This window comes from Protopterus annectens, chromosome 7.part0 (genome assembly GCF_019279795.1).
Source record: "Protopterus annectens isolate FY-2018-M chromosome 7.part0, PAN1.0, whole genome shotgun sequence".
Lineage (NCBI taxonomy): Eukaryota > Metazoa > Chordata > Ceratodontiformes > Protopteridae > Protopterus > Protopterus annectens.
In genome coordinates, this window is record NC_056739.1 from 1,052,582,388 (window position 1) to 1,052,605,497 (window position 23,110).

The following is a 23,110-nucleotide window of genomic DNA, read 5'->3' on the forward strand; positions in this document are numbered from 1 at the left end:
TTCGACACTGGAGCACCTTTCGTAGAATCTGAAAATGATGCAAATAATTGGTCAGATTTTCTGAAGTCCTTTGTCCTATGCAAACAGAAACACAGTTGCCTATGTACATCTAGTTACTGTAGCATATATTCTGCCTTGCTGCCATAGTTGGGGAAAAAGACTAGTAGTTCTATGGACTGGTTCAATTTAGACTGTGAGCATACTTTGGGTAAGAAGGATGGGTTCATTCATAGGGATACTCTATCTTTGTGGAAAAGCATGCAGGGGGGCTTTATAGATATTGGTTGTAGCTGTGAAACTCTCTAGCAGAAGTGATGGCTATCAAAAGAATCGTCTTCCAACTCAAATACTTTAGATCACAGGATGATGCAGGTTCAAATGGAGGAAGGATCAAACGGGATAACAAATTCAGGTCTCATGGTGTTGGAGGGGCTTTTAATTGGTGGTCTTAATAAAATAGTGCCTTTAAGAAATGCCTTACAAAGTCTGTGGGACATCTCATTTGGCCCTGACTCACCTAGATGGAAATTAGACTGAACTTGAATAGTAGCTGCAGCTGCGCCTTCATTAAATAGCATTGCTAAGAATTCAAGAATGGAAGGTATTGGGGCAGAGAAGGGGTCAATGCGATTATTCAAGGCCAAGAAGAAAATCTTTTCCATTTGCTCATATATATCTTCCTAGTTGAAATCTTATGCTACGAGATCAGGATACGTTTCACTGATGGAGAAAGGTTAGGGAGTCTGGCTATGTTTGGAATTGGAGCAGCCAAGCTGTCAATTTGAGGGTTTGAAGGGAGGGGTGGGCCTGATGCATGAGTCAGAAGGTCCAAAACTGGGTCCAGAATCCACGGCGCCTCCTGGTGATGAGGCCACAGAAAGGGGAACCAGATTTGACAAGGCCATTATGGGGAGATGAGAATTAAGTTCCTTCCCAAGTGACTGGCTTTCTGAAGAACTTTTGGTATTAAAGGAAAGGGAGGAAAAGAGTAGTGGAGACCCGAGGGCCAATCGTGAACAACTGAATCCCTTGGTGACTCCCCCGGAGGGGGTATCAGGGCAAAGTAGCTGCTGCATTCTGTATTTATGGATGTGGCAAAAAGGTCACAGCATGGCTGGCCCCATTTACAGAAAATCTTTTCCACCACTTCCTGTTTAGGGATCACTCGTGAGGCATCAAAATTGCTCTGCTGAGTTTGTCTGCAATCACGTTGGATTTCCCTGGGATATGCGCTATCAAAGTGTTTGGAGGAGGTTGCCCAATGCCATACTCTCAGGGCCTCTTAACAAATGGGGTAAGATCTGATTCCTCCTTGTTTGTTTATGTACCATGCAACTGACGTTGTCTGCCTGTAATGCAATAGTTCCTATGGGAAGAGAGTCCTGAAATGCTTGCAGCGCTAAAACACTGCTCTCATCTCTAGGACATTGATGTGCAAGTGGGCCTCGTGATCCTGCCAAGTGCCTTGAACTGTCCTTCCCAGATAATGGTCCTCCCCCATCTGGGAAGCATCCATGGTCACTGTGGCTAACAGCTAGGGAAGAACAAAAGGACAACCTAATGTCATATGAGTAGTTTACAGCCACCAATAAAGGTCTTTCCTGCAGGACATTATCAAAATTTGGTGGGACATGGGTAGTTCCTGCATGGACCATTGGGTGAAGAGTAGCCACTGTAGAACTCTTATGTGCAGACGTGCTAATGGAATCAGAGTTATTGCAGCTGCCATGGTTCCCAATACTTTGAGGACTGTTTTTGCTTGTACTTTTTCTTGGAGAGAAGGTTTAGGATCTGATGTCGTAGGACATGAACCTTTTCTGAGGGAACTTTTGCCATCATGATTTTTGTATCTAGATCTGCTCCTATAAAAATGATATGCTGAGATGGCAACAAGGCAGATTTTTCATAGTTTACTGTGATTTCTAGGTGAAAACAGAGATGTAGAGTGGTGTCTCGCTTTTGATAGTAGATGATCGGTGGTGGCGGTTAGGAGCCAGTCATCTAGGTACAGAAACACTCGGAATCCTAGGTGTCAAGTGAGCCGCTACTTCTGCCATACACTTGGTGAACACTCTGAAGGCTGTAATGAGTCCAAAGGACAGAGCTTGGAACTGGTAGTGACTGGCTCCCAGCACAAAGCACAAATGACTTCTGGATTGCCTGTCCATTTTTATGAGGTAGTACACATCCTGGAGGTCTATAGAGCACATCTAATCATCTAGTCCCAGAAAAGGAAGTACTGACTGCAGTGTTACCGTCCAGAACTTTGACTTCCTTACTAACTTGTTTAATTTGCTGAGATCCACAATGGATCTCCAGTCCCCTGTTTTCTTTGGAACTAAAAAGAACCTTGAGTAAGTTCCAGATCTTATTTGGTCTGCGGGGACTGTTTGGATGATTCTTTTGTCTAGCAACTTTTGTATTTCCAGGGTTGCCTGATCCCTTTGACTGGGTGGAATATCCGGGATGTTTGTTGTGTTTGGGACGGGGAAGGAAAAGGGCATGCAGTAACCTCTGGATATGATACTTTGTACCCATTTGTCTTTTGTTATTGTTAGCCAGGCTTCAAAGTACAAAGATAAGAGTCCCCTGACTGCCTCCAGAGAGAGTAGGTGGGTCTCCTTTCAGGAGCACTGAAAGAGCTTACTAAGGAAAGATCCCCTGTCGCCCTGGTTTTGCAGACCTCCCTCTGCCACATGGTTAGGGTCTTCCATTAGCACTTCCACCTCTTCCCCTGGGGAAAGAATCACCACCACAGGAAAGCTCTCTGGGATTTTTGAAACCACATTTTTCCTCCTTTCTGATCTTTGGAGAAAGGTCTCATAGTTAGGAAAAAACAGACTCCAGTGGCAGAGAGAGTCTTTCCTTCTTGTTCACACCTGGTTAGTGTGTCTTTGATTTTTGGCCCGAACAAAGACAAGCTATCAAAAGGGGCGTTTACAAAAGAAGATTTAAAGGGTTCCACAAAGTCACACAAGCACGTCCAGGAATGTCTCCTTAGGGAAATTCCTGAACCCGCTGCCCTGTTCACTCCATCCGCTACATAAGAAATTAGCCTCATGGAGCAGCTGACCACCAAGGATAAGGTGGAGAGCTGTGAGGAAACCTTGTCTGACACCCCTTCAGCTGCTGAAACTTGGACAGTATCTCCTAGCTCTTTCAGATCATCTCTCTGAAGCCTAGTGAAGTAAGTCAGATAATTCAGTGATCTGAGTGCAAAAGTCGCTGAACAGTAGATGCACTTTCCATACCTGTCCATCGTACGAGACTCTTTGTTCAGCGGCTGGACAGAAGAGGACGTCTCTGACAGTTCCTTTTTGGTGGCTGCCGCCACCACCCTAGCATCTACTGGGACTCCCTTTGTAAGAAATTCCTTGTCGGTAGGTGAAGTAATAAACTTGTTTGGCCTCTGAGGAACAGGTTCTACTGAGTCTGGAGACTCCCATGCCTTTCAACAAAGTTATTGCATGAATTCGTTGAAGGGCGGAGACACCCAAGTGGTGGAAGGGTAAGACCTAAAAGCCTTTGGGCAGACTCCTCAGAAGGGCTGATGGGCTTCCAGCTGCCTCTCTCTTAGAATTTCCAGGATGTCTGTGAAGGAGACATCCTCAGAGAGTGACCGTAGGGACCCTTCCGAATCATCAAGATCTGTGTCTGATGTGACAGACTCCTCTGGGGAGTCTAAATGCTTCCTCTTACATAGTCTCTTCCAAGGGATCTCTTCAGAAGGGTATTCTAGAGAGATTTTGGAAGAGGGGGGTAACCTAATGGGCCATCCTGAGGCCTAGTGTCTCCATGTCTCTGTGGATGCAGTGATACCAAGACAAACACCGGTGCCTTTGGGGGAAGAATGTCCCGACCCGAGAGTGGACCCTGTCTGTGGAGACAGCACTCTCCTCATCACCTCGAAAATTCCCCGCCCCTGGTCCAAGGATGCTCCCGGCTCCAAAGAATCAGAAGGCATCCCCGAAACAAAGAGGGTTGACTCTGAGGCTGAGATAGGAGCCAAGCTCACCAGAGCCGATGCCCCAAGAGGCAAACTTGGATCCAACAGCTGTCCGATCAGACTCTCCTCCCCAGACCCGACTGTAGACTGTCAGCTCCTAGAGTCCCCAAGTTTGGATGGGACGAAGGATATCAGAGCAGTAGTTGGAACCGAAGATCCTGTGATCGGTCTCGGTTCCACTACAATCAGGTCTGGGCATTCTGGCTCGGAGATCCAGCATTGGATCGGAGGAGGAATCGATAGTGAAAGAGTAGGTTTGGTTGGTTCCGAAGCCCTCTGGGTTGGATCCAACAACAGCTTGGCAAGTGCCCGTGTCCTTAGAAGCCTCTGCATCATGCAATCCACATCATCATCGGCCAGACTCCTGGAAGACTGAGTGGAGGGGGCTAGAAGATTGCAATAAAGGAGATCTTAAAATGGGAGATACCAGTTCCAATTCGGGGGACTAGCTCTACAGCTGAATCTCCAACAGCACAGAAATAGAAGGCGCCGAGGTAGAAGGTTTCTCAGGCCCGACTGTTTTCAGTTCCAAGGAAGAAACTTTTGGTAGCTTTTTGGATGGCTCCAACTGATCCAATCAGGAGGACCTTTTCCCCAATTTCTCAGATTTTGAAGAAGGGGATTGACTGGATTTTGAGGGACCCTGACCTTCAATCACTTCTGAAAGAGGGGTCCTTCAACAAAACCTTAAAATGAGCTTGTTCTTCCTCTCCAATAACACCCTGTGACTGAAGGAATGGCAGACAGCACAGGATTCCTGTAGGTGAACCGCTTTAAGGCAGTAGACACAAATAGAATGTCCATCAGTTATGGACATTTTTTGGCTGCACTTTACACATTTTTTAAATCCGGAAGGTTTAGCTTCCTTAGTATCTTTGAAAGACATGACTAAATAACAATAGTAACAAGAAAAAAAACAGCTTACAACTATGGGAAAAAAACAGAGAAAAAATATACCTACATAACTATATGAAAAGCACTACTACTTATTACACAACAACTCTCTCTTTTTCTCTCTCTTTTTTTTTTTTTTTAAACAATGACAACAGCCAAGTCAAAAACACACATAAAATGCCCTCTAACTTAAGCGGGCAAAGGTAGCTCTCTAACTTAAGCTAGCTTTTCGATATTAAAAGGGGGAAAAAGCCCTCTAACTTAAACGGGCTAAGGCAGCTCTCTAACTTAAATGAACTTGCCCTATACTTAAATGAAGAAAAATTCTCTAACTAAAAATGGGTTTCTTAGATTTAAATTTAGGATCGGGACAGGGGAAAAAAAGCCTAACGAAACAAACGACGGCAAACAGCAACAACCACAGCAGAAAAAGGGGAAACAGAGACAATTAACTTAATTCACAATTAGCTAGAACAACATAGATTGAAGAAAGTCTAGCAAATTTTTAAAAATAAAGCAGTAAAGAAACTACTTAGCCAGAGCCAGTATGAAGAGCACCCGATCTTGTTTAGTAGCAAACAAGATCTGGGGACCTCTCCTAGGGTATGATGTGATAGGGTTTCAGGCACGAGCTAGTAGAAGACCTCGAGTTTTTGAATAAGGCCAAGTCAGAACAGAATATCAGTTCCGAAACAACCAGTTAAGAATGAAGGCGAGATAGGACAACATCACATCTCTAGTCTGGAGAATGGGGATGAACCCCTCTTAAAGGAGGTGTGTGTATCCAGTGAAAGCTGCAACTCTACTGAAAGTACAGTTGTGTAAAATCTTACCACAATGATAGATATCCTCTTCATTGTTGCAGTATTCATTACACTGGGGACCTCCTGCCACGGGGGGGCCCAACATCCGGCCAGTATACCAAAGCCTTTAGGTTGCTTTAAATTATGCCGTATATCACACGTATGCTCCTCGTGTACCATACCATCTTCAGAGCTGAGAGGCCCAGTAGGAATGCCAGTCCAAGGAAAAAAGAGGTAGACAGTAAATCCAGAAGAGAAATGGACCAGGGGGAGGAGGGAAGGAGTGAATACTGCAACAGTGAAGAGAAGGGTGGCTATCATTTTGGTAAGATTTTACACAACTGTACTATGTCCTTCCATTTCACTACTGTAGTATTTATTACAATAGGGAGACTGCCAAAGCTCAGAAGAAAGAGAGGGAGGAGGAAGGACCAGAAGAGCCCTCAGAAAGTCATGAAGAATGGCCCTAGCAAAACCACCTCTAACTCTGAAAATCCACCCAACTTATAGTGCTTGGTAAAATGTATGCACAGAAGTCCAGGTAGCTGCCTCAAGAATAGAGTTAGCATCCAAACACAAGAAAGAAAGCATCAGAAAAAGCCAAGGCTCTTGCCATGAAAGTAACAACAAAATGAAATGGCTTTACAGATGCTAGAAGAAATAGTCTGCTTTGACACAGCTAATCCTAAGGATTTATGATGAAAGGAAACAAAGAGCTGATCAGATTTTCTAACAGTCTTATAAGCCTTATCCCCCAAAAAATCTGAGTTGTTTATATACATCCAATGTGTGCATCACCTTCTCACTGGCAGACTGTGGAGAATGGAAAAATGTGGGCAAATGAATAGACTGATTAAGGGACAACTCATTTACCACCTTGGGCATAAAAGAAGAACACCTTGTCCTTATGAAACAGCAAAAAAAAGGAGGACAAGCCATAAGGACATGAAGCTCAGTCAACCATCTGGCAGAATTAAGAGCTAACAAAAGTATAGTTTTCCAAGGGCAAATAAGTTGAAGATGCAGGCTCAAAGGGAGCTTGAATCAATTTTTACAAAACAGAATTAAGATCCCAGGGAGGAGGAACAGGCTTCCTGGGAGGCGTACTATGAAGGATGCCTTTAAAGAATTGTTTAGCTTCAAATCTAAAAGCTAAAGGAGGGGATAAAGGCAGACAAGCAGAGACAGATAAGTGGGCCTTAAGAGAAGAATAAGCCAACCCAACATTGAGCAATTCACATAGATAAGACAGAACCAAAGGAACATCCACAGAAAGTGGATCCAGGTTATGAGAAAGGCACAAAACAGAAAACATCTTCCATTTGGATAAGTAGGACTTCCTAATATTGGGTTTTCTGGCCCCCTGCAGGACCCTAAGCATGTCCTTAGAAAAAAAAAGTGTCTATGTGGAATCAAAATCATATCATCCACACTGTCAGTTGAAGAGTGGATAGGTAGGGATGGATGAGAGATCCCTTGTCTTGTGTGAGTAGGTCCACCCTGTGAGGTGACTTATGATTTTTGCCCTTGGCTAAATGCAGAAGAAGAGAAACAATGCTGTCTCAGCCAAATGGAAGTCACCAACAAGATGTTGGGAGCATCCTGGTGAATTTTGAACAGGCCTTTGGAATGAGGGAAAAGGGGAGGGGAAAGCGTGAAGAAACATCCCCTTCCAGGAAAATAATAGGGTGTCCACCCATCTTCCAAACCAGAGGAACTGGGACTTCGGCACAAGATAGAGGAAGCTGTCTGTTCAGAGGGGAGGCAAAAAGATCTATTTGAGGACTACCCCACTTGTGGACAATGTCCACAAACACATTCCTGTGAAACATCCATTTGTGGGATTGAGTTAAGGACCTGCTCAGAGTGTCTGTCACAATGTTTTGACCTGAGGGGATGTAAACTGCCTGAAGAGTCACTTGATACTGGATAGCAAGATCCCACACTAGATGTGCCAACCGGCAAAGGAAATAAGATCTTGTCCCTCCATTTGTTTACACATCACATCACTGTGGTACTGCCTGTAAACACCTTGAGCGGTCCTGGAGAGAAGAGAAGATGAAAAGCCTGAAGAGCCATCAGAAGAGCTCTCATCTCTTTGACATTAATGCACTCTTTCTGTTGAACAGGCGACCACACCCTCTGCATCTTTAGGGAGCCAAAGGCTGCTGCCCATGCCACGTCTGAAGCATCTGCAAACAGCTCCTGAGAAGAAGGGGATGAAAGGGAAGCCTAGGGTTTAGAGACAACTGATGGATCTACCAATGAAGTTCCTTCTTGAGAGAAGGTAGAAGAGGGATTACAAATTCTAGGGGGTGTGCATGTTTTAGCCAAACTGACTTCAGAAACTACTGAAACATTCTCATGTGGCGTTTGGCCAGAAGAAGCATAGGGATGGTGGCTGCCATGAACCCCAGAATTCTCAGAAATTCCCTGGCTCTTATGGAGGCCAGGAGAAGAAGAGTTTGAAAGAAAGAAATGAGTGTTAGGCATTGGGAGGTGGCAGGGATGTTATCATAGGCATATTCTGAATCTTCCACCCCAGAAAAATATGATTCTAGAGAAGCAATCATAAAAGACTTCTTGAAATTTATTGTGAAACCCAGGCTCTGCAGAAGGGAAATGGCAAAGTGAAGGTTTTGCAACAGGATCTCTGGAGAGGATGCCTGAAAAAGAAAGTTATCCAAGTAAGGAAATACTTGGATCCCCTGAATCCTGCAAAAAGTAATCACAGGAGTGAGGCACTTGGTGAATACCTTTGTGACAGTACAAAGGCCATAGTGCATAGAGGACTAAAAATGCCAGGAAGCAACAGAGGAATGTAAAAACTTCCTGAAAAGAGGATGGATTGGGATATGCAACAGGACATATGGTCCTGCGAGGCACCAAGGCAAGAGACACTGTCTGTGGGGCAGTCTTTATGGGAATCTTTTTCCTACACTGGCATTTACCCTTCTTAGATTAAACGAAACCCCACAAGCAACAATAAATGAAAGAAGTAAAAATAAAATAAATAAATAAATAAAAAGGAACCCCAATGGGGCACTTATCTCAATGGCTTGGTGAACCAGCAATGGAAAAGGTATTCAAAACTACTATCAAAAGATAGCATTCAGACTGGTGGCAAAGTTCTTCTAATGATGGTACATTTGTTAGGAGCATACGTGTGACATTCTGCGTACCTTAAAGCAAGCTGAAGGCTTTGTTATACTGGCTGGATATCAGGCCGCCCATGGCAGGGGATCCCCAGTGTAATGAATACTGCAACAGCAAAATGGAAGGACATCCACTTTTACCACCCAAAAGTCTGACACAATCTGTTGCACAAGGGGAATATTCAGAGCCAATTTCTGGCAGGTGGGGGACAGAATGCTGGCTTAGTCATTTGAAGGGATTAGACCCCTTTTTAAAGGCTTCCTTCCCTGCTCCGTCTGTTAGGAAGTGGCACAGACTGCATGTTTTGCATTTTAAAGGAGGTAGAAGATTTGGGAGATTTGTAATTGGGGACTTAAAAAAAAAAACTTTAAAACTCCCAGATTTAATTTTCATCTTTAGTCAAATAGTTCAAGAATGTGAGCAGCAGAAAGTCCAAACAAAACTTCATTATCTAAAGTAGTTTAACATTTCATACTTAACTTCATTAAACCAAGCATACCTCCTCAGAACTGTATCAAAAGCAGTGAGCCTAGACACAGTATCTGCACAATCATACACACACTTCAATGCATGCTTAAATGCTTGGAATAAATTAGAAATCGGATCCAGATAGGAGCTACCTTCTAAAAAATATGGTAGAGTATTCCCCTCAAACCGTTTACACAGCCAAGAATAAACTTCCATATATGTGCTTGTAGTTAATAAAGCTGTACGCTAAAATGAGAGAAACAGTGATCTTACCAAATATGTACAATACACTATCTTCATTATTCACAGGAAAAGGATTAGTATTGACAAAATCTGTTTTTACCTGGTGAAGAGGTTACAATGTCAGCCGGGTCTGACTTAAGATGAGAAAACAAGAACTCGTTAGCTTGAGGTACTTTAAAAAGTCTTTTTTTTTGGGGGGGGGGGGTGAAGGTTGACATGGTTATTAGAGGCAGCATTAAGCACTTCATCAAGGCTGGCAAAATAGAAGGGAATGTGTAAAGTATGTGACACATCCATTTGCAGCACAGCACATCACCACCCCCTTCTGTTTGGAGAAAACATCCACTTATTCTCAAAAAAACATTCACCCTGGAAATAGTTTCTGAAAAGGAAAGCCCCTTCAATGGAGGCTGAAAGAACCAACTTTTCTCAGAATTAGAGCGTTGGGCTTGTGAATCTCCAAGAAAAGAAGTACTGACTGTTAATGTCAGAATCCTTTGACAATCTTTCATCAGGATTAGTTTTTACCGAAGCTACCCTCTGGTAAGGATTTCTAAGTGCCAGGATTAACAGCTTGCAATAACTTCTCATCTAAGGTAAGGGAATCTTCAGAGACATTAATCAAGTCTCTATCCTTTTACATTTTTCTTGTTTGCAAGGACCTCCTGGAAGAAAACCAACTAGGGGATGGCACTTCACCCCTGGCAAGAGGTCTCTTCCTCTGCCACCTCAAGAACCACCTCCTAAACTATCTCTTAGACCCAAAGATAATGGTTCTTCCATGCCAGGAATGGACACTGGAACAGATGCAAAGGACATGGTTGTCCACAGCCCATGGCTGATGAAGGGGCTAAACCAGAACAGACCACATTACTGAGTGAGTGAGACAGGAACAGTCAGTCACTAAAGAGTCGCCCACTAACGGCTGAGGCACTGTTTGAGCCCATGGTGGAAGGAAGGACTCCTTAGTTTGTTTCTTTTTTTAGCTATGATGATAGAAGAGCCATTACAACCAGATATAAGTATCCATACTGTAGTTGAGGATGAAGCTTGACTGCTGGTAAGTGCTGCTGGAAAGAGTTGGTTGGAAGGTATGTTTTCAGAGAACTGTTCACAAGCATTTCACTAAAAACATGTTTCCTGCCTTGTAAAGCACTTCCCGATCCTTAAACTGTATCCACACAAGTGAAAGTTCTCACAAGCAGTACCCTTTTAACACAAAATCAGCATGCAATACTTAAAGAATGCTTTTTGAGTTGCTCTAAAAAGTAAAAAAAAATAAGGAAGAGTGAAAACTTTGCAAAAGAAATACAGAAGCTGATTTTAGAAAAGCATTTGAGGTTGGTTTTGCTGATTCTGGTAATGAGATACCAGAAGTAGTAGTAGGAATCAGCAAAACCATCCTCAAATGGTTTTCTGAAATCAGCTTTTCTGCGTTTCTTTTGCAAAGTTTCTCTTCCTTATTTTTTTTACTTTTTAGAATGACTCAATAAAAAGCATTCTTTTTAAAAATATATATATATTTTTTATTGTTTTACTTTTTAGTCTTTACTATAAATATCTAAAGCAGAAATAAAATTAGAATTATAGAAAAGAAGGTGTGTAAGTATCAAAACAGCTGCAGGGCACATAGTGGGAAGGTTAAAGGGCCACCCCTAGTAGTTGATATAAAGCTGGTGCTGTGTTTGTCCATATGATGCAGATTAAATGAGCAGACTATAATCAGCACAAGTGGAGCCTTGTCAAGCTACACAACAGTTTTAACACAGCTGCCTGTCCTATTTGACTGTTTTGAATGAAAATGAAGCTTATTTTTTCCTTCTATTACCACAGAAAGGCACCATAATTTATTTATTCTTTACCCTTTTGTTGACATTTGTGGAATCCTTTGTTGAATTAAAAAAGATGCATCTGTAGTCAGTAGTGCTAAACAATTATTTTTCTTCTTCTTTCGGCTTTTCCCCGTTAGGGGTCGCCACAGCGGATCACCTGTCCACTCATGATTGGCAGTGGAGTTTTACAGTGCCGAGTTGCCAGCCCGGTTCCCAACCTTCCACAGAAGGCACACACATGCACACACTCACGCCTAGGGCCAATTTAGAGTGTCCAATCCACCTACAGCATGTCTTTGGGATGTGGGAGGAAACTGGAGCACCCGGAGGAAACCCATGCGACCACAGGGAGGACATGCAGACACCGCACAGAAGGCACCCCAGCTGAGAATCGAACCGGAGAACCTCTTGCTGTGAGGCGGCAACGGTAACCGCTTACCGTGACCACCCATATGAAATAAAAAGAAGACTTAGAGGCGATACAAGGAAACACTTTTTCCAGGGCAGAGTTGTAGATGCATGGCATGGCTTTCCAGGGATGATCTAGAATTAAAACCCACAATGGAGCTGATTAATACCTAGGATAGAAATGATGTGATTTCATTGCGATTCAAAAAGTAGGATGTTGAACAAATACAAATGATAGCTTATACGTTGACAGGATAAAGAAAGTACAGTTGTGTACACTTACCATAAAAGTAGATGTTCGAGTGTATTCACTGTTGCAGTCATCACATTTGGGTTATCTGCCTGCCCTGGCTCAAGAAGTTATTTGCGATGCTCGGAAATAATTTTGAATTCCTGCTCGCTCGAAGCAGCCGGAAATCCTTCAAGCTTCAATTCCGACAGGCTGGCTCACGAGGCTGACGTCATCACACACATGATGACATCAGTCAAAGTCCACAATTTTAAAAATAGAGCCGGGAAAATCGGAAATTAAGGAGTGCCACTTGGGAATCGTGGCACCCCATTATTTGGACCTCAAAACCAGTAAGAACTGAAAAATTTGGTACGATTGAGAGATATGCATTGTTTCTTTAACTAATGCAGTACCATAGTTGCTTTTGCAATGTGTTACTTTTCTTCTCCTTTTCAGTTTGTCCTGTAGAAGAAATCAGATACAGCCTCTCTGAATGACACTGATTAAGAGCACTCCTGCTAACAATTCCAGACTGATGTCATTACGTCGAAAACAGGAAATGAAGCTTAAAAACCATCCAACAGTTCACACGACTGTTGGAAAGGCAAACTTGATGGTGAACATGCTGTGAGTGCTGACATAAACCTGTTCCTGACACTTCCTTGCGTCGTCTCCATTTAGATGTTGGCTGTCATCGCTTTTGCGATGACAAAGAGGTGACCTGCTGCTTACTTTGCTAGAATTCAGAACAGCCTCTAACAACCTGAATTAATTTTGAAGAAGACAAGAGAAGGTCCCTAGCAGCTCAATTAAGTAGCCTCGATAAGTATCTGCTTCTGGTGCAGTCCTCCTCTGATCACTGTCAAGTAGACAAATTAACTTGTCGTTAATGCGCTTCTGTTTACTCAGATAACAAGCATGCTCCAGAATTCTTAATGCATGTAATTCTTAATGCATGTAATTCATATCTGTGATAACATCATATTTCATCTCAGGATCCTCTGCAAGACGATTCAGGTTCACAGATAATTCTTGTATGATGGAATGCACCGATTACCAGCGAGAAAGGGTAGACAGTCTATCTGGTTCCAGCACCTGCGTCTACTCCTGAGCCAGCCAGTAGAAGTAGGAATGAAGGTTGGAGCAATCAAAACCTCATGTTATTTATCCATGGAAAGGCCATATCTGGTGCCCCAAGTATTAAAGCAATCAGCCAGTTTCCGAATCCACCAATCATAACTGTAGATGGGAGTGTGTGTGTGTGTGTGTGTGTGTGTGTGTGTGTGTGTGTGTGTGTGTGTGTGTGTGTGTGTGTGTGTGTGTGTGTGTGTATGTGTGTGCGCATGCATGTCTGTATATCTCTGTTATTCTGAATGGATGTGGTGTGTGTGTATTGTCTCGTTAATGACAGAGGGCCAATATTTTGCTTAAAGATTAAAATATTGTCCCCTCTGTCATTATTTTGAGTCTTTAAATAAAATATTGTTCCTTTGTCATTAGTGAAACAGTGTAAAAAAACGCAGAGGTTTGCTCAGAGTTTTTTCTACTGTCTCGCTAATGACAGAGGGGCAATATTTTATTAAAAACTAAAATATTGTTTTTCGGTCATTATTAGAATGCTTTTTATTGAAATTGGCTTAATGAGGCAGAACAAGAGAGAGACAGAGAGAAACACCCAGAAAGCAAATTTCAATAAAACGCATTCTAATAAAAATAAGCCCTGCTCTAAAAACAGAGATCCCTGACAGAAAGCTTTAAATACTGAAAATGTGCATCTTAAAGAGTAAATACTTTCAATCAGCAAATAAAATTAAGAAAACATTGGTTTAAGGGTCAATGATTTCTGTGTGGAAAGTCTAGCCCTGTGGGGACATATCTGCCAGAAATGAAGCTTGAAGCCAATTGCCTCACCTGTGAAACCTCAAACTTGCTGCTTCTTAAAGTGGCAAGAAAGTACTGAAATTGTCTATACTTTAACGGACAGTATAAGACAGTTCTGTAAATGTTCAAAACAGACTGCTAAATAAAACCTATATGGACCCAAGGAAAACGTACAAAGTTTCACATAGTCCCCAAGACACACTGGCTGAGAAGAAGCAGGGCTAAATGTATTACACAACCAGACCACCCATAAATGTGAAATGCACAAAGCTCCAATTAAAGACAGTAACATATGGTACTAAGCTTGAGTTAAACAGCATAGTACATCATCAGGAAGAACTGGCATATGGCAGTGCATCACAGCACAGTGCACCAAACTTTTAGGGAGTAATTGTCTATACAGATATCTTTACTATACACATGACTACAACACTAGATGTAAACCACACATTGCAAATCACACAAACATGGACTTCAGTGGAAACACTTGTTCCTTCACATTTAATATTTGCATTAAAAGTCTTGCACACTGCTCAATGCCAGTACTCTAGCCACTTCTCTCAGAGTGAGTTGTTAGTGGCTCAGAAGCTGGAGGAATGGACAATGACCTGCTCTCACCTTCCTTGGGGTGGAGGTGAGACCTGGTCCTTTCGGACAAGGCCCCTCATGGGCAAAATGGATCAACTCTATGTGCACAACAAAGACAAGGCCTGAGGGGTGCACTGGGAGACATATCTGCACTGAAGTATGCTTAAAACAATGTATGTGCTTTAGCCCACTGTATTCCTTGAATTGCACACTAATGCACCCCTCAGAAGGTAAAACTAAAAATAAATCTTCTACAGAGTCTTAACCAGGAACTCATTACCCACTGAAGCCTTCCCATCATCAGGAGCAGTAATTTAAGAATTTACAAGACTGTCATCTTTGCAGAATCAGCCTTGAGCTGGCATCTGATGTGGCAATTGTTACAAGCCTCATTGTGAAATTTCAAATTTTCGTCACCTCTTTATATTCACTACTTTTTCAATCTACAACAATGTGGGATGCTGAAAGGAAATACAGATTAACACATTTGCCTAACTGGGAGAGGGGTAAGGTGGTAAACCCCTGGTTCACATGCCCTAAAACACTGAGTTAAACAGACTAGATAACACATTAGGGCTTAATATCAACAGCAGTTTATCCCTTCATCAACATGTCACAAGCAGTAGTCCAAGGAGGGAGGTATTCAACACAGCAAGACTTGGGATCTGGCTCTTTTGAGAAATACTCTAATGTTAGGCTGGAGATCTAAATTATAATGCTTAACAAAACTGCGTAGTGCCTTCTAAACAAACAGCAGAAGCAGGTGCACCTGTAGACTAGCATGTATATACACTTACTGCTGTCTGTGTAACAGATTACAACATTTGGCAGCTGTGCAGCCCTACCTAAATAACATGTTCTCTTGTCTACAGTAAAGCAAGGCAAACAGCCAGCAGTTTTGTCTATCTAAAAGATGCAGTCGGTGCCAAGACAAGCCAGACAGTTCTTACAACATCCAGCATGTTAAGATGAACAATGTGAGTAATGCCAGTATGTAAAATAGAAGAATAGCATGTCTAGCCCATGAACACAGCTGTTAATTACAGAGCAAAAACATTTGCTACAAAAAGAAGAAAAGATCTGGCAACTACTCCATATAAAGGCATACAAATATCACACTTGCACAGCTTACAAAGAAGACCGCATTAGGTTACTGGATGGAAGAGCTGTGTCTAAATACAGCAGTACAACAGTCAAGCTACTTTGAAGGGGCTGCTCTTTTTGGATCAAAGATCAACTAAGAAAGAGCAAAACTTCCTGCTGGGTCTATGAGTGAAAACTCTATGGTAGTAAAAACCTCACAGATGAAAAACTGGACAAACGTCATAAGGTCAAGGATCGGAATGAAAGTCTTGAAATATCAGTTTAGCAAAGGGCACCTGACTCCTGGATGGGCAGTCTACGCAATATTTGAGAAAAATTTAAATTGCTGGCAAAGTGACTACAGCAGAAATGCCCACAATGGAGATGTTCTTGATGCAAACACTGCATCAGCCTTGATCTTGGGGGAGAGACCTATCAAGGGCACTTTCTGACAGTTTACTGCCAGACTGCAAAATAATGTGGAGAGGTCAGTTTCTGCAAGGCCTTCATTCCCTGAAGCAAAGGAGTTGAGCAAATGTTAGGTCTTCCAGAACTAATGTAACCGTTTCTGATATCAAGTGAGCTGGCACTGAATGTCCAATATGTGAAGGGTTCTTTTCAGATTCCTTCTCTGCAAAGACAGGCAGAAAATGGGCAGACTGATTTAAATCTGATCTTTCAGAAAGAAATAAAAATTGGTCTTAATGAACACCAAATCCTTCTGAAATACCAAGTAGGGGTTCCTATACACAAGAGTTTGAAGATATCAGATTTTGTGAGCAGAAGCACAGCCACTAAGAAGTGTCTGCCAAGAAAATGCCAGAGTCACCAAACCAGCAATCCTGAAGGGTCGTCATTCAAGTTCTGCCAAAAACAAAATTTAAGTCCCACGGTTACACAGACTTTCTCTATGGACACACTCAGTTGTTAGTGTAATGATTAAGGTGTTAACCTTACAGACACAAGGTGCAGGGTTTAAATCTCACTTGAGAATTGGCTAGGCTTAAAATGATCCAAAAGGGCAGCTAGCCCAGTATGAAGCTATGAAAATGTTTTGTCATTTTAAGGGGGTGCAATATTTGTCAGCATGGTAGGAGATGGTCAACATCTTGCCCCTCTAGTTTTTCAAATATTAGTTAAAACATTGTCTTCCCTCATAATGCCAAACTGAAAGTACTTCTGACAATCAAACCAAGAAAATCTAAATGTATTACTGCTCAATGCTAGGTGTCTAAACAAAAAACTCCACTCAACAGAAGCTCTCTTCAGCCTAGAAAATGCTGACACTTGTGCGGTCAATAAGACATGGTTTAAAGCCGCAGAAAGCACACCAACAGTGCAAGGTTATAATGCCTTCCACACATTTACATCAGCTACTACACAGACAAGGACTAAAGGTGGAGGTGTCTCAATTTACATCAAAAATAAATATATCTCAAGGCTAGTCAAACAGGACAATGTACTTGAGCTGCTCCATGTTCAAATCACCATAGGCAAAATCTAATACCTCTGCCTTGCAAGTTATAGGTTCCCCCTCTACAACTCACAAAACCCATACTGTGCATTTTAAACTTCTTGGAAACGCTAACCATCCAACCCATTACCGTATTCATGGGCGACTTTTATTACCCCACTATTAACTGGGAATCCTATATGACACCAAACATACAAGCACAGAGATTTCTGGATTTTGTAAACACAAACTCCATGGAGCAGATTGTTAATACACCAACCAGGGGTGCAACTATACTCATTCTGGTCCTCACCAATATGGGAAAGTGTCACATACCCCCAACTCTAACGTCTTCCCTGGTAAGGTCAGACCACAAAATGGTCTCCTTTGAAGTAAAAATAAAATATGGACCCCCAGCTAACTCTGGAATATTCAGGAGCTAATCTAAAGCGAACTTCCAGCTAATAAGGGATAGATAACCTGGCAAAAATTCAAGCCCTATAAACCCTGAGAACACTGCTGCCTATGCAGAACTGTTCAAAGGAACCCTGTACAAGCATGTTAATAGCTCCATAGCTGTACCCACCAGGAAGTAGTACAGAACCAACTCAAAATACAAGCCACCCTGGTGGAATCACAAAATCAATAGGCTGTATAACAGAAGGAAGAAAATCATGGAAAAAATTAGGAGGTCCAGCGCCCAGCAGGAGAAAAGCACTCTCAAACTAAACAAACAATTCTGAGAACAAATAAGGTCTACCAAAGCCAAATCTGTAGTAAAGTTTGCCTCCCAGGCCAAGGACAACCACAAGGCATTGTTTAGCTATGTACGCAATCTCAAAGGCACAGTTGTGTGCAGGGCTCACTGTAAATGGAGCCACCTGTACTCAACCAGAAGTTATAGCAAACCTACTGGCCAATAAATTCAGCTCCAACTTTATCCCTCTTGTCCCCCTCAACCTTCCCTCAGGAAATACCATCAAATATAATTCCCCCTGCTATCACTAGCAAAGACGTTCTTAATGCTCTCTCTAAGGCTAGAACACTGCATCAATGGGCCCAGACAATATCTCAAGATGCCTTCTAAATAGCATGAAACATGACCTGTCAGGGCCCTCTGGAATTGCTATTTAACTGTAGCCTCCAAACAGGCTTCATGCCTGATGAATGGAGAACAGCAACAGTCATCCCTCTGCACAAAAAGTGAACCATCTATAGACCCGCAATCTCACTATTCTTATATGTAAAGCCATGGAAAGAATTATCATGGAAATTATCAGTAGTGATACAGTAAACCTCCAGACACTGGACCCAGCTCAGTTTGGTTTTGTTAAGGGCAAGTCATGCCTACTCAACCTGGTGGACTTCTTTGAGAGGTTCACAAAAGCAATGGGTGAGGGTCAAGTGGCTCACACTGCATACCTTGACCTGGCCAAGTCATTTGACATAATACCCACAAGGGCATTATTGACAAGCTCAAGAGGTTAGGTACAAACCTGCATGCCACACAGTGGATAGCCAACTGGCTCACAGACAGGACCCAGGAAGTTAGAACTGGGGAGTCCACCTTTACAAAGAGGTCACAAGTGGAGTCCCCTCCAGGATCAGTCCTTGGACCTCTCTTTTTTGGCATTTACTTCTATGTCAATGATCTCTGGCTGATTAAATTTGCAGATGACTGCAAACTACGAGCTGTCGTTGATTCCCACACTGACACAAAAGTTCTCCAGGAAGGGCTGATGCAGGCAAACACCTGGTGTCAGAGCCATGGACCAACACTAAATGCCAAGAAATGCATAATAGTATCCTACGGGAAGTCATCCACCCCTGGTAAATACCACATTGACAACACACCCCTTCGAGTTGACCCAGTAGTCAGGGACTTAGGGACGCACACAGTAATCTAGCCTTTGACCATCATGTGTCTACAGTAGTGAGGAAATCATTCTATGTTGCACAACTTATAAACAAAGATATGGCATCTAAGTCCAAGGAAGTCCTTGTTCCATTGTATTTGGCATTCATCAGACCCATCACTGAGCACAATTAGCATGTACCTAACCAGATATATCCAACAAGTGGAAAGTCCACAGAGGTTCCTCACTAAAAGAATACTGGGTGTAAGTAAAATTTCATGTGCAGACCACCTCAAGGCCCTATCCCTGTATTCTGTGTCCTACAGGCTTTTGAAGGGAGATCTATGCCTGGCATACAGGGCACTGTCAGACCTCACTCTGATGAACTTCTTGCATATCCACCAAACAAACAGCACAATTACTACCCATTCTAAAGACTTAAACCTTGCCTGTGATATAAACAGGACTTGCTGAAGAGAGAGGTATGTATTCCAGAGACTACCCTGTCCCTGGAACAGGCTCCCAAGCAGAGTTCCTCCCAAATGCAATTCAAGTGCAACTCAGACAATTGGATGGGGAGCAGGAAATTCATCCCTGGTTTGGCACCTATGTCTCTAATGGACAGAGGCAACCTGTAAATGGTTCATCTCCTACACGCCTGCTTGTAAATGTTTCACCTCCCAAGCCACTGTTTACACTTATCAAGGGTAACAGAACTTGTCAGAGAGTTGGGATGCATGGCTAGGTTAAAAAGGCCCTTGAAGTTGTTAGCCTTGTAAATGCCTATGAATCTATGAACCTAGGAAAGTGAAGATGCAGAACTCCTTTAGGCAACTTCTGGGCTGCAAGTAATGGGTCACAGTCTTGCCCTTTGCAAAATTGTGATAACTAGAAACAGTTGACACACCTGAACATGAAATAATATTGAAATTGTACAGATGTTTAAGACAAATTGGGAGCACCTACATGCTGAACAACTGGGGTGGCAAATGATACCTCTGTGGCTCATAAAGAAGACCCATTTGGGAGACTATATCTATCAGGTGTGGAAAGCTTACTAGAAGCTTAACTCACTTCTGATGTACCAGTCACTAGGTTTAATGGGAATAAATGATCTAAATCAGAAAGTATGAGGAGGAGGAGCTGACTGTCATCTAGGGGTATGGGGATTTGTTGGCTCATAATGAAAAGGTTTCCTGTATTGTTATGGACCTGACAGGTTGAAACCATACTTTATTTAGACATCAAGTGTTTAAAAGGATCATCTTTGGTTTTCTGTATTAAGAAGCAAGCAACGGAAGTAGAAGGAATAACAAAACACCTACATTAATCTCCCTAGACAAGGAAGGGGAAAAAAGCATGGACCACCAAATCCCCACTTACCCTGCTGCATGCAGTTGTAGAGGGGAAGAACTGTATTACTTCAAGTGACAGACTCCCAGACAACAATATAACCAGTTAAGACTCCCATTCCTTAGCTCAAGGAGATGAATGGAACAGAATCTCTGAAAGTATGCCAGAACATGAATAAGGACAGAAACTCCCACATCTATCAACTACTGTCAGGCTGGTGTCACCTCAGCTTTTGGAATGGGTGCCATCCTTCTCCTTCCACTTTTTTCTAGGTCACACTGGAAAAGAACAGGACACAGATTGAACATATCCTCTATAGTCATCCTTGCAAGGAAGACTGCTCACAGCTCCAATTGGTTTCAGCATCTGTTATCAGGAAATCTGACAGAGTCAGCTGCAGTAAAAGGAGGCCCACAGTCACATCAGGTCCAGCTAAGATGGAGTCTGACATCAGAGCAAATCTGCAAATATTGGGTTATTCTGAAGCCACTGACAATTATTCCAATAAATCACCTGTGTCCCCTGGAACATGACCTGTACTTACAAAGACTGTAATTGCCACGCACCTTAGAAGGCACCTGGATCCTAAGTTGCATCCTCTCCTAACAGGCCATCATCACTTCCAAGGCCTTCTCTGCAGGCAGCTACAACCAGCACTGCAGTGTCCAACCATACCTCTCAACTGTGCAGATTTCCACAGAATGTCCAGATTTGTGCCTCATATTTTTCATCTATTTTTCATAAAATTGTGGTTTTATGGCAAATTAGTGGCAATACATCAGGGTTACCAGATGTCCCTATTTGGGCGGGACTGTCCAGAGATCAGCAGCCTGATCCTGAGTTCCGATCAAAATCGCTAAACATGGAGCTACTTGTGTTGAATGGGCTGGAAATCTGGCAACCCTGCAATACATTAAAGATTGAAGTTAAAAAATGATGACAGACATTTGAGTTTCAGACTTTATACCCTTCAGAAAATTCATGCTAATGCAAAGACTGTTAATCTATCAACTTTCTAAGTTTGTAAGAGCAATATTTAAAAAAATGTCCCAATTTTGGGGCCTTTGTCCAGATTTCTTGCTCTAACAGGTTGAGAGGTATGTGTCCAACTCTGCTGATGACAGCATGCTGCTCAGACAGAAAGGACCTCTGTCCACTCTGACAACACCTACAGACTGCAACCAGGAATGCCAAAAAAGGGATGCTAACAGGAAGTCTCTTTCAAGGCCACAAGGAGACAAGTTGTACAAGTAATGGAACACATGATGTTGTTTCTGCAAGGTATTCAACATAATACCAAACACTGAGGTACTCAGGTCACAAAGAAAATGCAGCCCACCCACAATGAACTGAAGGAACCTCTTGTTTACCGGAGTTATAAATGTCTAGGCTGATTTTGGTACATCAGCAGAGATTAGACTTGTACAAATATATTAACTATATTAGGTACATAGACCGAAAGCTGTAGCTGTAGGTACATAACTCAAAAGAGGAGATATATAAACCCTCTTGTTAAGGATATTAAGTTAAACAAGGGGTTGATTGGGCTTTGTGAAAAATTTCCTAGGAAGTCAGGCAGATGAGAAAGTAGGAGCTGTAACTTGAAAGAACAATAGACAGAGTACTTGTTTTGCATGGCTTTCCTTTCATCTTCTGCCAGGTGTGGATAAGAGGTTTACAAAGGGCTTAAACTGATCGGCTGGACACAGCATGTGTATCCATGAAATTAAAAGAAAAACTGTTAATATGTATGATGAAGTGATCATACCAATTATGCATACTCTACTGATCAATAAAAAAAAATTCATAATTTTAAAATATGGGTAAAAAAAGAAAATATATTGAGTTTCCTCATCCCCTATTTCAGAAAAGGTGGATGAAGAAAAAAACAATACTAGGTTTCCTTACCCTCTACTGGACTCTGACAAGCAAATGAAGTAACTCGTGGCCAAAGCTGGACATGAACTGGACAAGAAAAGATTATGAACAGATGTTGCAAATACTGAACAGGGAGAAGTTACAGTGAGATGAATGAAAGATGACAAATTAAATGCACCATTTGTGTCACTGAGTTTTAAAGGGTACACAATTTGACAGAAAAGTGAGATGACATTATGGTCAGAGCAGGGGCACAATAACAACTGAAGAGAATCTAAAATGAAGGTACTGAGAACGCATACTGTGATAGGGGGTGTGTGAAGATGTTGTAGTACATCAAATCTGTTGCCCTACAAGGGAAAAGTAGACAGCTGAGAATAAAGGGAAACAAGTGACATGACAACAGACCATATAAAGCATTAATAAAAGGGAAAAAGTGGGCAAGATTAGATTTAACATGGAGAAGAGCTTGCAGACGGCAAAAAGGGCAAATAAGCTGTGGAGCTGTTTCACTTAAAATTTAAGCCTAGATTTTTTTTTTAATATCAAATGTATTTTTGTACCTAGGGGAAGTGAACATATCAACAAAGGGAAACAATGAGGCAAAAAGCACATGCCTATTATCCCACACACAAAGGATGTTGGTGTGGATCATGAAGAATGCATGGCTCTATTAAATGTTGCTGATGTGGAGATGTACAATCGTCACTATCCACCTGAATGCAAAATATTCAGATTTCTGTACTGTGTAAGCCAGTGAAGGAGAGAAACGTTCTAGAGTGCCTGATGTTAACAGTTAAACTCTCACCACCAGGGGGGATCCGTTTAAGAGGACAGAAAAATGAATACCATGAAAAAGAAACTGTGCTCTTGTCAGCTGTAAAGAATGTAGTTGATGCCAGTGAACCATGTTAGACGGATTCTCTAGACAACTACTGCAAGGTACTTTTAAACACATCTGATTAACATCCACCCC

At 42.2% G+C, this 23,110-nt stretch overlaps 1 protein-coding gene across 6 annotated transcripts in view; it reads right to left on the bottom strand.

The window, feature by feature from the left end:
- The window catches only part of LOC122806846 (cyclin-dependent kinase 17-like), a 2,140,137-nt gene that overhangs the window by 50,229 nt on the left and 2,066,798 nt on the right, over positions 1-23,110 (bottom strand). The window lies entirely within an intron of this gene.